This window comes from Oncorhynchus clarkii, chromosome 23 (genome assembly GCF_045791955.1).
Source record: "Oncorhynchus clarkii lewisi isolate Uvic-CL-2024 chromosome 23, UVic_Ocla_1.0, whole genome shotgun sequence".
Classification (NCBI taxonomy): Eukaryota; Metazoa; Chordata; class Actinopteri; order Salmoniformes; family Salmonidae; genus Oncorhynchus; species Oncorhynchus clarkii.
In genome coordinates this window covers 63,305,470-63,322,925 of record NC_092169.1, presented here as the reverse complement: position 1 = coordinate 63,322,925, position 17,456 = coordinate 63,305,470, and positions in this window count along the sequence as shown.

Genomic DNA, 17,456 nt, shown 5'->3' with positions numbered 1-17,456 from the left:
GCATAGAAAACTGTCCTAATTATATATGTATTGGGTTGTGTATAGAGGTGACGTTAAATAGTGGCTGTGTTTTAACACGTAAAGGACACAATTATGGATGTTGGAAATTCAATGAGAATTTCATACGAATGAATAAATGATAGATGAACTGAATCTGCAAGTAAAAATGTCCTATTTTGATACGTTCTGTACTATTGAATAAGGTCTTGTGGAGGTGTGGTTATAGTTGAATGATAGATGAACCGAATCTGCAAGTAAAATCTCCTGTTGATACATATAATATCGAATAGGTCTTGTGGAGGTGTGGTTGGATTGAATGAATCTGCATGAAAAATGCCCTATTAAAAAAGCTGTGTATTATTTAATAGGTTATGTAAGAGGTGTAGTCGAGTAGATACAGGATATGTAAGTTTGGCGTTCCACAAGACAGAGATCGGGAATGAGGTGGCTATTGCACATCAAACAAAACATATGAACCAGAGTTGACGTTCCATGATTTTAAGACCGGGGAAATTAAATTGAAAGAAACGTTTGTGGCGGAGTAAACCGCTAGGTTGGGATACGTAACTGGGCTATTATGCACACGTGCTGATAGACAAAGCCACCTTAGTATCAAATGGCCGTGCAACTTTGATTGACAGCAGCCAGGCTGGAATACTGATTTTCGCTTTTTTCATTCCTGTTGATATTGCCTAAAGTTTAAAATTATTCTGACAATTGCTATAGAATCGCTGGAATTTACTGATATAAGTTCATAAAGGAACTTACTGAATTGTTTCTAGAAAGTATTTAAATAAGCCGCCGAGCTTAGTACAGACTTTGTTTGACAGACGCTAAAAGCTACACACTGATTTTGGGGTTTTTCTATTCTATCCATATTTCCTAAAGAGATGACAATTGCTATATAATCGCTCAAATTTACTGATATAAGTTCATAAAGGAAGTTACTGAATTGTTTACAGAAAGTATTTAAATAATTCACTGAACAACTCTTAGTTGTCTAGAAATGTTATCTATATTTCCTACAGAGCTAGAATTACTCTGAAAATTGTTATAGAACCGCATATATTCACTGATATATTGTTCCAAAAGGAAATCGCCTAATCATTTCTAGAAAATACCTAAACGAATCGCTGAACAAATTCAAATAAAATACTGGAGAAACACACACGTGGCGGGCGTCACATACTGATAACCCCCTTCGTATGCGAGGGTGGGGGTGGAAGAGATAAGCCAGAGCCAACACAGCAGTACATCCCTGGTCTCGACCAGGGACAGGCTAAGCATACAACGATAGAAATAAACACCACATAGTAAGGATTGAATATACCTAAATAACGCATTATACACATTATCAGACGAACTAGATAAAATGTCTGCAGCCACCACGCCCAAACTAAAATTCAATGAATATTTAGATCAGAGTATGATTGATAGAGCGGGAGGTAAAGAACAGTATGGGAAAGTGGAGAAAGTGTGGAAAGGATTACGGATAAAATGGACACAAGCAGGTTATTTTAGCGGAGGACCCCCTACAGGGGGGAAACTCCAAGATATGCAGACAGAACTAGAGGACGCAGTAGAGCATGCAAAAGCGAGTGAGGTGGAGAGAAACAAGATACACAGGTTCAAAAAAGTAGGTATGAGAGAGAGAGAGAGAGCGGAGGTGGAGCTCAAGATAGGGACATGGGCCATACAGGAGAGTAGGAGGGTGCTACCCAAAAACATACCAGGCATGATGGGCGTGGCTACTGTGGCGTCGGGGGATGTTAAAGCTCCGCCTGAGAACTTGCCCAAGGCTCCCCCTGTGGCCGTTTCTCCCTCACTATATCCACAATTGACAATGGAGGCAGTTCAGCCCCCGCCATACTCAAAGGGACAAAATCACCGGAGCCCGTCACACAACCCATTCCTGCCCAGGGCACCTCCCACAATACAGGCTCCAGTTCTGAGAATAGACCAAGGGGAGTTAAAAGGGGAAATGACACTGGGGATAACGGCTGGCCATATGGTATGTGAACAGTTCGAAACTGGGATTCCAGGAGCAGGAGACCTCCCCCAGGAACAGAGGCCGCAATGCTCCTCTGTGAACTCTCTCACCTCTGAAACCAGAGGACACCTACAAACAAGATTAGATTCAAACCACTTCTTTCAGACGGATAGGGAGGACTGTCATCAGAACATGGATATCGAAAACGAAGAAGAAATTGACATGGTGCTCACCCCAGCTCCGATGGGAGCTCCAAACGTGACTAAGATGCAGGAGCGGCTGAAATCATCAATAGCTCGAGCTAAGGAACTCAGGGAGCTAATAGCTAACCAAGAGAACAACAGAGAGGGAGCCTACCGTGTGGAAGGCATAATGAGAGGAACAGTAACCGAAGTTACCGAATCAATGGGGTCCGAAACACTCCGTCGGTCCTCCAGAATTGCTGATAGAAGAGAGCGAGAGCAGGAGATGGCAGGAGAGTACCCCCTGCTACCGACACCAGGTGATGCACACACTGTGGAGTACCAGCCCTGGAAAATGACTGATTTAACAACACTGATGGGACAGATGCCTAGCCTACATGGAGGAGCTTCAGCGTGGCTACTTCAACTGCAGACACTTACGTCAGGCCTGCAACTCTGCCTAGGAGACATGAAAGCACTTCTAGCAAGAGCCACCGACCACGGAACCATGGAGGCCCTCATGACAGCAGCTGACCTTGGATGGCGGGCCCCAACACTGCCCATAGACCACTTCTGTACCAGATTATGGGAAGTTCTACGGAGAGCATACCCTACAGAAAGAAACCATGCCACCTTATCCTCCTTTACAATCAACCCAGGTGAGCAACCTGCAGCATACCTGGACAGGGCAAAGACCACATGGAGATCGGTCCACGAAGAACCATTCGATCACACTGATACCACACTCAGCATGTGGATGGGTGTCCTGGAGATGTTAAAACCAAACTCAGAGGAACGGTAGGGTTGATTGCACTTCCTCTGACCCAATTCAATACGCATGTGCACAACCATGTGACCCAGCACAACAAGGAAAGAGGGGGTGCTGAGAGCCAGGTGCAGTCCCTCCAGGTACAACTCCTGAAACTCCAATTGAAGGAAGCACAACAAGGAGAAAAACCTAAGAAACAGATGGTGGCGGAAGAAACAAAGGAGTCAGGCACCAAAACAGACATCTCCCAAATAGTGGCCCAGACTGTCTCTCAGATGATCCAACAGCAGGCAGCCTCACTCACTGCCACTAGGGGGGCCCAACCACCCCAATACCCTCCCCCACAGCAGTATATCCTGCAACAACAACACCCAGTATGGGCTCGACCGGGTCCCTACACTGGACAACACAGAGGGGGAAACTACCAGTATTTTAACTGCGGAATTCCCGGTCATTTTGCCAGAGATTGCATGAAACCACTCTCCCGGCAGCAACAGCAATGGAGAGCAAGAGGAAGTGGGGGAAACCCACCTCTGCAACACCATCAACCAGGACCCAGTTCCCAGCAGCAGTCAGCACCTGCATACAACCACCCCGGACCTACTCACATGCCACAGCAGCAGGGAGGATACAACCAACCGCAGTTCCTGGGAATGGCAGGGAACACCATGCCCTGGCCATGAAAATGCCCACCACCCACGGCAGAAGAAGGAAACAGCAACTCCCAGACGGTTCACATGTCACCCTTGAATCAGCCATCATCCCTCAACCAGCATCGGCCCAATTAGCTGAAATCATCGGATTGACGCAGGTCCTCATCAGAGGAAAAGGAAAGACTGAATATCTATACAGACTCAGCCCATGCCCATGAAGCAGGCCACACTGATGGACCCAGAACTTTTATGAGAAGCACATGGCCCCACACACGAAGGCAAACTAAAGACCCTCCAAAAGGCCTCGCACATCTGGTGGCACCCTCACATAAAAAATATGACTGACTTATTTTATGACGATGATTTATTTTGTGACAAATGCAATGTTTGTGACAGACACAACCCAAAGAAACCACATCGAACACCAATGGGCTCATACTTAGTACCTAATGCATGTTTTCAGGACATTAGTATAGACTACACCGACATGGGCCCCGACAATTTATCTAAAGGCAAACGCTATCTCCTAGTTATAGTAGATAGGTTCTCCAAATGGGTAGAGGCAATACCAACAAGAGGGGAGGATGCTGGGTCAGTCTTTGAGTGGCTACAAACCAAACTAATACCCAGGTATGGCATCCCAAGACAAATCAAATTTGACAAATGGCTCACATTTAACAAACACCTGAGACAGGTGGAAGAAAGATTTGGCATAACCCACAGATTTGGATCTGTGTATAGGCCCCAATCCCAAAATCTGGTGGAACGTCAAACCAAAAGCTGAAAGCTAAGATAGCTAAAGTGTGTGCAGGTTCGAAGTTGACATGGGTTGAAGTCCTGCCTCTGGTGTTGATGGCCATGAGAGCCTCACCAGGAGCAGGCACCCATCTCTCTCCTCATGAGATAATGACTGGTAGAGTCATGCCTGGTCCACCAAGGGAGGGAGGTCATATGCCCGCCCTTGATGTACAACAAATTGTAATGTCTAATTATGTGAAAAAACTGACGGTTCTCTCTGCAGCACTCTCTACCCAGGTTCACAAGGTCCAGGAGGGGGAGCTGCCGGGGGACACGCCACTACTGAAGGTACAGGTTGGTGACTGGGTGAGGGTTAAAGTCCACAAGAGAAAGTGGCTGGAACCCAGGTGGACTGGACCGTACGAAGTGAAGGAGGTTACTTCACACTCAGTCCAGGTCAAAAGTAAATCAGGCGCACCTTACACATTGCACCCCAGCCCCAATTCCTTCTAGAACACTGACTGAAGTCAGAGCTGATTTGAGCGGCCTAAATTCGATTCCAAATGAAGACACTCCTTCCTCAGGTGATGCGGCATCAAACTCCGCCTCCCCTGAGAAGGGAACCTCGCCCAGTTAGAGGGAAATTTCTCCCTCTCTGGGTGAGGCTGGGGATATCTGGTCCCTTATTTGTGATATTCCTACTGATATTTGGAGTAACCCTAGGACTTTCACATGGTTAATTGAACAACTATTTCACCCTGCCACATCACGTACACCAACCCCTACACATGTCCCTAACTCCTTTCCTGATATCACTCCCTCCAATCACTCCCGTCCCAAACGTAGCACTACACCTACAGACCCACCATGCAAACCAGACAAGGTTAGAAGCACCACCTTATGTATACCCACGATTGCAACCGCCACCTTTCTGCTAACAGACAAAGGAACAGACTAAACGTCATTTCCGGTCACGACTTGCAGACTTGTTTTTGAGTTGCTGTGCGTTTTGTTGCCAACCTGTTTTGCTACCTGACAAATTGACGGTTTTTACTTTTTAATTACCGTTCATATTTTTGTTTTTTCCTACTCAACTTTTTCACTCCGGACGCTTTATGTGGACACGGTTCGTCAGGACCTCCAACAGCCGAAGCTAAGTAGTAACATTAACATGATGCCTTCTAATTGCAGTCGCTGTACTCGCCTTACGGCGAGGATAGCTGTGCTACAAGCCCAGCTTCAGACGCAATCGCTAGGCAAGGGTAATTTCAGTGTAGGAAAGGATGAAACCGCGTCTGTGCCACCAGTAAGTACAGATAGTAGTATAAATCCCCTGGCACAGTCCCCGCAGCCGGACAACTTTCTCACGGTTTCTGGAAGGAAATGCTGTAGGAACGCTCAACCGGTGTCGCTCATTCAGCCGACAGAAACTTTCAACCGGTTTTCCCCATTAAGCAGCGGGTCGGAGTCAGAGGCCGAGTCTTCTCTGGTCTCTCCTCCTCCCGTTACGGGGTCTGAGACGCCGAAGCTTCCCACCATTAGCTCTGACAAATTGAAAACTCTAGTCATTGGCGACTCCATTACCCGCAGTATTAGACTTAAAACGAATCATCCAGCGATCATACACTGTTTACCGGGGGGCAGGGCTACCGACGTTAAGGCTAATCTGAAGATGGTGCTGGCTAAAGCTAAAACTGGCGAGTGTAGAGAGTATAGAGATATTGTTATCCACGTCGGCACCAACGATGTTAGGATGAAACAGTCAGAGATCACCAAGCGCAACATAGGTTCTGCGTGTAAATCAGCTAGAAAGATGTGTCGGCATCGAGTAATTGTCTCTGGCCCCCTCCCAGTTAGGGGGAGTGATGAGCTCTACAGCAGAGTCTCACAACTCAATCGCTGGTTGAAAACTGTTTTCTGCCCCTCCCAAAAGATAGAATTTGTAGATAATTGGCCCTCTTTCTGGGACTCACCCACAAACAGGACCAAGCCTGACCGGCTGAGGAGTGACGGACTCCATCCTAGCTGGAGGGGTGCTCTCATTTTATCTACCAACATAGACAGGGCTCTAACTCCTCTAGCTCCACAATGAAATAGGGTGCAGGCCAGGCAGCAGGCTGTTAGCCAGCCTGCCAGCATAGTGGAGTCTGCCACTAGCACAGTCAGTGTAGTCAGCTCAGCTATCACCATTGAGACCGTGTCTGTGCCTCGACCTGGGTTGGGCAAAACTAAACATGGCGGTGTTCGCCTTAGCAATCTCACTAGGATAAAGACCACCTCCATTCCTGTCATTATTGAAAGAGATCATGATACCTCACATCTCAAAATAGGGCTACTTAATGTTAGATCCCTCACTTCAAAGGCAATTATAGTCAATGAACTAATCACTGATCATAATCTTGATGTGATTGGCCTGACTGAAACATGGCTTAAGCCTGATGAATTTACTGTGTTAAATGAGGCCTCACCTCCTGGCTACACTAGTGACCATATCCCCCGTGCATCCCGCAAAGGCGGAGGTGTTGCTAACATTTACGATAGCAAATTTCAATTTACAAAAAAAAAAAAATGACGTTTTCATCTTTTGAGCTTCTAGTCATGAAATCTATGCAGCCTACTCAATCACTTTTTATAGCTACTGTTTACAGGCCTCCTGGGCCATATACAGTGTTCCTCACTGAGTTCCCTGAATTCCTATCGGACCTTGTAGTCATAGCGGATAATATTCTAATCTTTGGTGACTTTAATATTCACATGGAAAAGTCCACAGACCCACTCCAAAAGGCTTTCGGAGCCATCATCGACTCAGTGGGTTTTGTCCAACATGTCTCTGGACCCACTCACTGTCACAGTCATACGCTGGACCTAGTTTTGTCCCATGGAATAAATGTTGTGGATCTTAATGTTTTTCCTCATAATCCTGGACTATCGGACCACCATTTTATTACGTTTGCAATTGCAACAAATAATCTGCTCAGACCCCAACCAAGGATCATCAAAAGTCGTGCTATAAATTCACAGACAACACAAAGATTCCTTGATGTCCTTCCAGATTCCCTCTGTCTACCCAAGGACGCCAGAGGACAAAAATCAGTTAACCACCTAACTGAGGAACTCAACTTAACCTTGCGCAATACCCTAGATGCAGTTGCACCCCTAAAAACTAAAAACATTTCTCATAAGAAACTAGCTCCCTGGTACACAGAAAATACCCGAGCTCTGAAGCAAGCTTCCAGAAAATTGGAACGGAAATGGCGCCACACCAAACTGGAAGTCTTCCGACTAGCTTGGAAAGACAGTACTGTGCAGTACCGAAGAGCCCTTACTGCTGCTCGATCATCCTATTTTTCTAACTTAATTGAGGAAAATAAGAACAATCCGAAATTCCTTTTTGATACTGTTGCAAAGCTAACTAAAAAGCAGCATTCCCCAAGAGAGGATGACTTTCACTTTAGCAGTGATAAATTCATGAACTTCTTTGAGGAAAAGATTATGATTATTAGAAAGCAAATTACGGACTCCTCCTTAAATCTGCGTATTCCTTCAAAGCTCAGTTGTCCTGAGTCTGCACAACTCTGCCAGGACCTAGGATCAAGAGAGACGCTCAAGTGTTTTAGTACTATATCTCTTGACACAATGATGAAAATAATCATGGCCTCTAAACCTTCAAGCTGCATACTGGACCCTATTCCAACTAAACTACTGAAAGAGCTGCTTCCTGTGCTTGGCCCTCCTATGTTGAACATAATAAACGGCTCTCTATCCACCGGATGTGTACCAAACTCACTAAAAGTGGCAGTAATAAAGCCTCTCTTGAAAAAGCCAAACCTTGACCCAGAAAATATAAAAAACTATCGGCCTATATCGAATCTTCCATTCCTCTCAAAAATTTTAGAAAAGGCTGTTGCGCAACAACTCACTGCCTTCCTGAAGACAAACAATGTATACGAAATGCTTCAGTTTGGTTTTAGACCCCATCATAGCACTGAGACGGCACTTGTGAAGGTGGTAAATGACATTTTAATGGCATCGGACCGAGGCTCTGCATCTGTCCTCGTGCTCCTAGACCTTAGTGCTGCTTTTGATACCATCGATCACCACATTCTTTTGGAGAGATTGGAAACCCAAATTGGTCTACACGGACAAGTTCTGGCCTGGTTTAGATCTTATCTGTCGGAAAGATATCAGTTTGTCTCTGTGAATGGTTTGTCCTCTGACAAATCAACTGTAAATTTCGGTGTTCCTCAAGGTTCCGTTTTAGGACCACTATTGTTTTCACTATATATTTTACCTCTTGGGGATGTCATTCTAAAACATAATGTTAACTTTCACTGCTATGCGGATGACACACAGCTGTACATTTCAATTAAACATGGTGAAGCCCCAAAATTGCCCTTGCTAGAAGAATGTGTTTCAGACATAAGGAAGTGGATGGCTGCAAACTTTCTACTTTTAAACTCGGACAAAACAGAGATGCTTGTTCTAGGTCCCAAGAAACAAAGAGATCTTCTGTTGAATCTGACAATTAATCTTAATGGTTGTACAGTCGTCTCAAATAAAACTGTGAAGGACCTCGGCGTTACTCTGGACCCTGATCTCTCTTTTGAAGAACATATCAAGACCATTTCAAGGACAGCTTTTTTCCATCTACGTAACATTGCAAAAATCAGAAACTTTCTGTCCAAAAATGATGCAGAAAAATTAATCCATGCTTTTGTCACTTCCAGGTTAGACTACTGCAATGCTCTACTTTCCGGCTACCCGGATAAAGCACTAAATAAACTTCAGTTAGTGCTAAATACGGCTGCTAGAATCCTGACTAGAACCAAAAAATTTGATCATATTACTCCAGTGCTAGCCTCTCTACACTGGCTTCCTGTCAAAGCAAGGGCTGATTTCAAGGTTTTACTGCTAACCTACAAAGCATTACATGGGCTTGCTCCTACCTATCTCTCTGATTTGGTCCTGCCGTACATACCTACACGTACGCTACGGTCACAAGACGCAGGCCTCCTAATTGTCCCTAGAATTTTTAAGCAAACAGCTGGAGGCAGGGCTTTCTCCTATAGAGCTCCATTTTTATGGAACGGTCTGCCTACCCATGTCAGAGACGCAAACTCGGTCTCAACCTTTAAGTCTCTACTGAAGACTCATCTCTTCAGTGGGTCATATGATTGAGTGTAGTCTGGCCCAGGAGTGGGAGGGTGAACGGAAAGGCTCTGGAGCAACGAACCGCCCTTGCTGTCTCTGCCTGGCCGGTTCCCCTCTTTCCACTGGGATTCTCTGCCTCTAACCCTATTACAGGGGCTGAGTCACTGGCTTTACTGGGGCTCTCTCATGCCGTCCCTGGAGGGGGTGCGTCACCTGAGTGGGTTGAGTCACTGATGTGGTCATCCTGTCTGGGTTGGCGCCCCCCCCCCCCCCCCCCCCCTTGGGTTGTGCCGTGGCGGAGGTCTTTGTGGGCTATACTCAGCCTTGTCTCAGGATGGTAAGTTGGTGGTTGAAGATATCCCTCTAGTGTTGTGGGGGCTGTGCTTTGGCAAAGTGGGTGGGGTTATATCCTTCCTGTTTGGCCCTGTCCGGGGGTGTCCTCGGATGGGGCCACAGTGTCTCCTGACCCACGTTTTCATCTTTTGAGCTTCTAGTCATGAAATCTATGCAGCCTACTCAATCACTTTTTATAGCTACTGTTTACAGGCCTCCTGGGCCATATACAGTGTTCCTCACTGAGTTCCCTGAATTCCTATCGGACCTTGTAGTCATAGCGGATAATATTCTAATCTTTGGTGACTTTAATATTCACATGGAAAAGTCCACAGACCCACTCCAAAAGGCTTTCGGAGCCATCATCGACTCAGTGGGTTTTGTCCAACATGTCTCTGGACCCACTCACTGTCACAGTCATACGCTGGACCTAGTTTTGTCCCATGGAATAAATGTTGTGGATCTTAATGTTTCTCCTCATAATCCTGGACTATCGGACCACCATTTTATTACGTTTGCAATTGCAACAAATAATCTGCTCAGACCCCAACCAAGGATCATCAAAAGTCGTGCTATAAATTCACAGACAACACAAAGATTCCTTGATGTCCTTCCAGATTCCCTCTGTCTACCCAAGGACGCCAGAGGACAAAAATCAGTTAACCACCTAACTGAGGAACTCAACTTAACCTTGCGCAATACCCTAGATGCAGTTGCACCCCTAAAAACTAAAAACATTTCTCATAAGAAACTAGCTCCCTGGTACACAGAAAATACCCGAGCTCTGAAGCAAGCTTCCAGAAAATTGGAACGGAAATGGCGCCACACCAAACTGGAAGTCTTCCGACTAGCTTGGAAAGACAGTACTGTGCAGTACCGAAGAGCCCTTACTGCTGCTCGATCATCCTATTTTTCTAACTTAATTGAGGAAAATAAGAACAATCCGAAATTCCTTTTTGATACTGTTGCAAAGCTAACTAAAAAGCAGCATTCCCCAAGAGAGGATGACTTTCACTTTAGCAGTGATAAATTCATGAACTTCTTTGAGGAAAAGATTATGATTATTAGAAAGCAAATTACGGACTCCTCCTTAAATCTGCGTATTCCTTCAAAGCTCAGTTGTCCTGAGTCTGCACAACTCTGCCAGGACCTAGGATCAAGAGAGACGCTCAAGTGTTTTAGTACTATATCTCTTGACACAATGATGAAAATAATCATGGCCTCTAAACCTTCAAGCTGCATACTGGACCCTATTCCAACTAAACTACTGAAAGAGCTGCTTCCTGTGCTTGGCCCTCCTATGTTGAACATAATAAACGGCTCTCTATCCACCGGATGTGTACCAAACTCACTAAAAGTGGCAGTAATAAAGCCTCTCTTGAAAAAGCCAAACCTTGACCCAGAAAATATAAAAAACTATCGGCCAATATCGAATCTTCCATTCCTCTCAAAAATTTTAGAAAAGGCTGTTGCGCAACAACTCACTGCCTTCCTGAAGACAAACAATGTATACGAAATGCTTCAGTTTGGTTTTAGACCCCATCATAGCACTGAGACGGCACTTGTGAAGGTGGTAAATGACATTTTAATGGCATCGGACCGAGGCTCTGCATCTGTCCTCGTGCTCCTAGACCTTAGTGCTGCTTTTGATACCATCGATCACCACATTCTTTTGGAGAGATTGGAAACCCAAATTGGTCTACACGGACAAGTTCTGGCCTGGTTTAGATCTTATCTGTCGGAAAGATATCAGTTTGTCTCTGTGAATGGTTTGTCCTCTGACAAATCAACTGTAAATTTCGGTGTTCCTCAAGGTTCCGTTTTAGGACCACTATTGTTTTCACTATATATTTTACCTCTTGGGGATGTCATTCTAAAACATAATGTTAACTTTCACTGCTATGCGGATGACACACAGCTGTACATTTCAATTAAACATGGTGAAGCCCCAAAATTGCCCTTGCTAGAAGAATGTGTTTCAGACATAAGGAAGTGGATGGCTGCAAACTTTCTACTTTTAAACTCGGACAAAACAGAGATGCTTGTTCTAGGTCCCAAGAAACAAAGAGATCTTCTGTTGAATCTGACAATTAATCTTAATGGTTGTACAGTCGTCTCAAATAAAACTGTGAAGGACCTCGGCGTTACTCTGGACCCTGATCTCTCTTTTGAAGAACATATCAAGACCATTTCAAGGACAGCTTTTTTCCATCTACGTAACATTGCAAAAATCAGAAACTTTCTGTCCAAAAATGATGCAGAAAAATTAATCCATGCTTTTGTCACTTCCAGGTTAGACTACTGCAATGCTCTACTTTCCGGCTACCCGGATAAAGCACTAAATAAACTTCAGTTAGTGCTAAATACGGCTGCTAGAATCCTGACTAGAACCAAAAAATTTGATCATATTACTCCAGTGCTAGCCTCTCTACACTGGCTTCCTGTCAAAGCAAGGGCTGATTTCAAGGTTTTACTGCTAACCTACAAAGCATTACATGGGCTTGCTCCTACCTATCTCTCTGATTTGGTCCTGCCGTACATACCTACACGTACGCTACAGTCACAAGACGCAGGCCTCCTAATTGTCCCTAGAATTTTTAAGCAAACAGCTGGAGGCAGGGCTTTCTCCTATAGAGCTCCATTTTTATGGAACGGTCTGCCTACCCATGTCAGAGACGCAAACTCGGTCTCAACCTTTAAGTCTCTACTGAAGACTCATCTCTTCAGTGGGTCATATGATTGAGTGTAGTCTGGCCCAGGAGTGGGAGGGTGAACGGAAAGGCTCTGGAGCAACGAACCGCCCTTGCTGTCTCTGCCTGGCCGGTTCCCCTCTTTCCACTGGGATTCTCTGCCTCTAACCCTATTACAGGGGCTGAGTCACTGGCTTTACTGGGGCTCTCTCATGCCGTCCCTGGAGGGGGTGCGTCACCTGAGTGGGTTGAGTCACTGATGTGGTCATCCTGTCTGGGTTGGCGCCCCCCCCCCCCCCCCCCCCCCTTGGGTTGTGCCGTGGCGGAGGTCTTTGTGGGCTATACTCAGCCTTGTCTCAGGATGGTAAGTTGGTGGTTGAAGATATCCCTCTAGTGTTGTGGGGGCTGTGCTTTGGCAAAGTGGGTGGGGTTATATCCTTCCTGTTTGGCCCTGTCCGGGGGTGTCCTCGGATGGGGCCACAGTGTCTCCTGACCCCTCCTGTCTCAGCCTCCAGTATTTATGCTGCAGTAGTTTATGTGTCGGGGGGCTAGGGTCAGTTTGTTATATCTGGAGTACTTCTCCTGTCCTATTCGGTGTCCTGTGTGAATCTAAGTGTGCGTTCTCTAATTCTCTCCTATTCTCTTTCTCTCTCTCGGAGGACCTGAGCCCTAGGACCATGCCCCAGGACTACCTGACATGATGACTCCTTGCTGTCCCCAGTCCACCTGGCTGTGCTGCTGCTCCAGTTTCAACTGTTCTGCCTTATTATTATTCGACCATGCTGGTCATTTATGAACATTTGAACATCTTGGCCATGTTCTGTTATAATCTCCACCCGGCACAGCCAGAAGAGGACTGGCCATCCCACATATGCTCTCTCTTATTCTCTCTTTCTTTCTCTCTCTCGGAGGACCTGAGCCATAGGACCATGCCCCAGGAATACCTGACATGATGACTCCTTGCTGTCCCCAGTCCACCTGACTGTGCTGCTGCTCCAGTTTCAACTATTCTGCCTTATTATTATTCGACCATGCTGGTCATTTATGAACATTTGAACATCTTGACCATGTTTTGTTATAATCTCCACCCGGCACAGCCAGAAGAGGACTGGCCACCCCACATAGCCTGGTTCCTCTCTAGGTTTCTTCCTAGGTTTTGGCCTTTCTAGGGAGTTTTTCCTAGCCACCGTGCTTCTACACCTGCATTGCTTGCTGTTTGGGGTTTTAGGCTGGGTTTCTGTACAGCACTTTGAGATATCAGCTGATGTACGAAGGGCTATATAAATAAATTTGATTTGATTTTGATTTGATTTGATTTGATTTAGTTTTCACGTCTAATAGGTGTGAAGAGGGGGATTTGTTATATAAATATTCATACCCATAGCTCATATAAACAAAGACATTCCGTCGCAAGAACACATACACCCAGCCACAAGACTGACCCCCTCTATTGGTTGGATGTTCAGGATAAGGCTCTGCTGTGCACCAATGGGGCTTCTGCTCTGGCTAGAGCAAGGCCCGCCTCCAACCCTCCGACCAGTCAAGAAGACCGAAACGACAAGACTCCACCTACTTTATTCTATGTATAAAAATGAATGTAACCGTTGTATAAGGTCTCTTTTTCACCTGACTCCTTGCCGAGTTATGTGAACTAGGTCCGTGCACGTAAAACTGCGGGACAAGATATCTTTGACTCATTAAAACTGTCTTTTGTTACAACTGAAATCCACTCTGTCCAGCGTCCGTGATTGGGTCTCAACTCTCCAGTATTTAAACACTAACATATCTATTCTACAAGACAAAAACACAGAATAATCCATTTGAGGAAAATAAAAACACAACATATAAATGCTCCTTAAGTTACATGAGAACCAGTATCTAAACACAGGCCTCCTCACAACATATAGGACATATAAGTCCTCATGCTCAGAAATATACTTAGGAATAGAGCATAGGGCAGTGAAATCATTCATATTCCAAATCATAAGTAACAACCCAACTATTTATCCAACCAATATTTAGAATAGCATTCCTCAGTGATTCAAATTTGTCTTATCACTCAAAGTAAAAACCTCAATTTAACACACATCAATATTACCAGGTTTACTTACATTCAGTATAATTATCCCATAATTCTACTATTAACTTTTTTAATCATGATTATAATACAGATCAGTATCTCAATGCATTCTTAATCTAAATTACTACAATTTACATGGTGTAGACCTCTTCAATCAACCTGATACCACAAAAGTATAAACAATTTAATGAGACAGTTGACCAACCCCCCCCCCCCTCTCAGGCACTGCATCTTCTGGCGTCTCTTTCGTTTTTCTTCAGATAGCTTTACAGTTCAAAGTGGATCATCTTTACCACTCATGTCTTGTCCATATTCTACAACACTGTTCAGCAACTTACTCTCTTTCATACTTTCAGCTCAACTTACCCTATTCCTTTTTTCCCATTGGGCAAAAATATATAACCCCTCTCATTTCAACGTTTTTCCTTACCTCTATGTAAGATTAAATACCCCAACTTTATAACTTCCTCTTCTCATTGCTCTTCACACTTATGAAATGTATCCTATTTCTTTAAAAATAACACACGCCAAAATTATAACATGCATCAGTCAATCTATAAGAATGAAAAACATTTCGGTAATCACTTTCTATCGCCATTCTCTCCTCGCTATTATTCAGAATTTCTTTAACTTAGGTAACTGTCTTCTCTATTGATACAGTAATTTAAATACGACTCAATTCTCAATACATTATTCCAGCAGATAATTTAGTGAACAGACATCGTCTTGCATCAGAATTCGCTTCGTTATTATTTTAAGTTGAATTAGTCTATCAATTTAACCTAAACAATCTATTGAAAACGTTCAATTTATCCCTTCTATCAATTTGAAACAGACAAGCTATTAAAACGTTCAGTTTATATCTTATACAAGCACTAGCGACCATAACTTTCCAAGCAAAACATACAAATAGATTATTTTACAATCAAAAACTCAGAATTCAGTCAGCACAATGACTGCGAATGGAACCCCGGCCTCCCGTGTTGCAGGCGAGAATTCTACCACTGAACCACTAATGCTATGCAAAAAACTAAGATTCTCCGCAAATAAACCCAATTTATAAGTAAAATCAAAACACGTCACTGTCGGCAATTCCCAGAAGAATAATAGCCCAATTTTAATAGTACAAACGTTACTCCAGCTATGATTCTCAAATTCCAAATTAATATATTAGCAATCAAAGAATAAAATCGACAGTTAATGACTAGGAAACAGATATTGCGCCTTTTAATAAAAGTAGATTATGTTTACTTATGCAACGTATTTCAATTACTTTACTACATCACATTAATCACGCAATGATAATTAGTTTGATGGAAAACCTTAGGCTTTGTACGACATTATAAATTACATCGAGATTCCCTCTTAATTCTCTCTAACTTTATTCAGTTTATTCAATAAATCCCGCAACTTCTCTCACACTGGGAAGAAAAAATATAACATGTTCAGACCTTAAGGGCAGTTACATTTCAAATGTTTCACCCAGACGGAGATAATCCAATATGCGTTTTATAGTTACATCGTTTAGGGTAAGATAACCAAAAGTGGACACACTCTAATCAGTTTCTAGAGCTCAATTTCCCAGATTTTGTAGATTATTTTAATAGTGCTTAAAAACTTCATCTTCATCCTCACAGAGTCAACCCTACCCTGCTCACACAGAACGGTCTGACAACTATTACTTAGTGATCCCATAACAAAACACTCACACAGAGTAACCCAGGGCATACCTGGCTAGCACATTTAAAATAATTGGAATTCATCACATCTGAGGGTCACTTAGACAATCACACAGACGCACAGAATGAGGTCCTTCTTCCAATAGGGATTCAGCAAGTGCCGTGTTTCACCTAGAACACACAGTCCCCTGGCACCTCACCCCGACAGACCTCACCAAATTCCCACTGTGATCAATTCAGTGTCAGGAGGGCTCTTGGTCACTCGCAACCGGACAGTGCAGAGTATCTTTTGAGTCCACAAAGCCCACAGATTACTCTCCTCTGACTCGGGCCCTGCTTGCGCCGCCAAGGTGCCTTCCTTACAAAGGAATTCACGCTCAGAGTATACGTAACAGGCATAATTAAAAAACTCGACTTCAAATCTGTGTGTGGTTCGCTCACCTTTTTCTTTAAAAAAAACTCAGTTCGAGATGTGGTATCCACTCGGCTCGCTTCCTCTTAGATCAAAGGTTGGTCCATCTGCTTCGTTCCCGAAGTGTGGTTTCCCTGAGATCCCAAGTTTAGGGGATCCCTCGTGCACGATTTATTTACCTAGATCGTAGGAACGGTCACCGAGTTTGATGATGTTTATTTTTATTTTTACAGGGACAGTGCACATTAATCAACGTTTCAGTAAAAGTGCCGGTTTTAGCCAGCCGGCTAATTTTCAACCGCAGTCCCTGGGCAGGTTATTAAAAACAATTACAATATAGACAATAGCAGCATAGAACAAGCAAGACATAGCAACATAGGACAAGCAAGACATAGCATACAGACAGAGCAACATAGGACAAGCAAGACGTATCATACAGACAGAGTAACATAAAACAAAAAGCAGCAAGACAAAATTCATAAAAGCAACAAAGTGTTTCCACACATCACAAGCTACAGACAACAGACAACATGGAAAGCAGCAACACACAGCTAGGGACCATGTTCACAAATCTGATTGACCTTTAGCCATGTCTTCAAGCATTTTGTGAAAGTGTGATATGTGGTGCAGTTATGTGTGTCTGATGGCAGTGTATTCCAGACATGGGAAGCTCTCACAGAGAATGCAGATTTACTAAAGGTGCTTTTCCTTAGGGGAACTATACAGTCACCTCTCATGGCAGACCTTGTGGATCTGCTGCCATATGTCTGGGTTTTCTG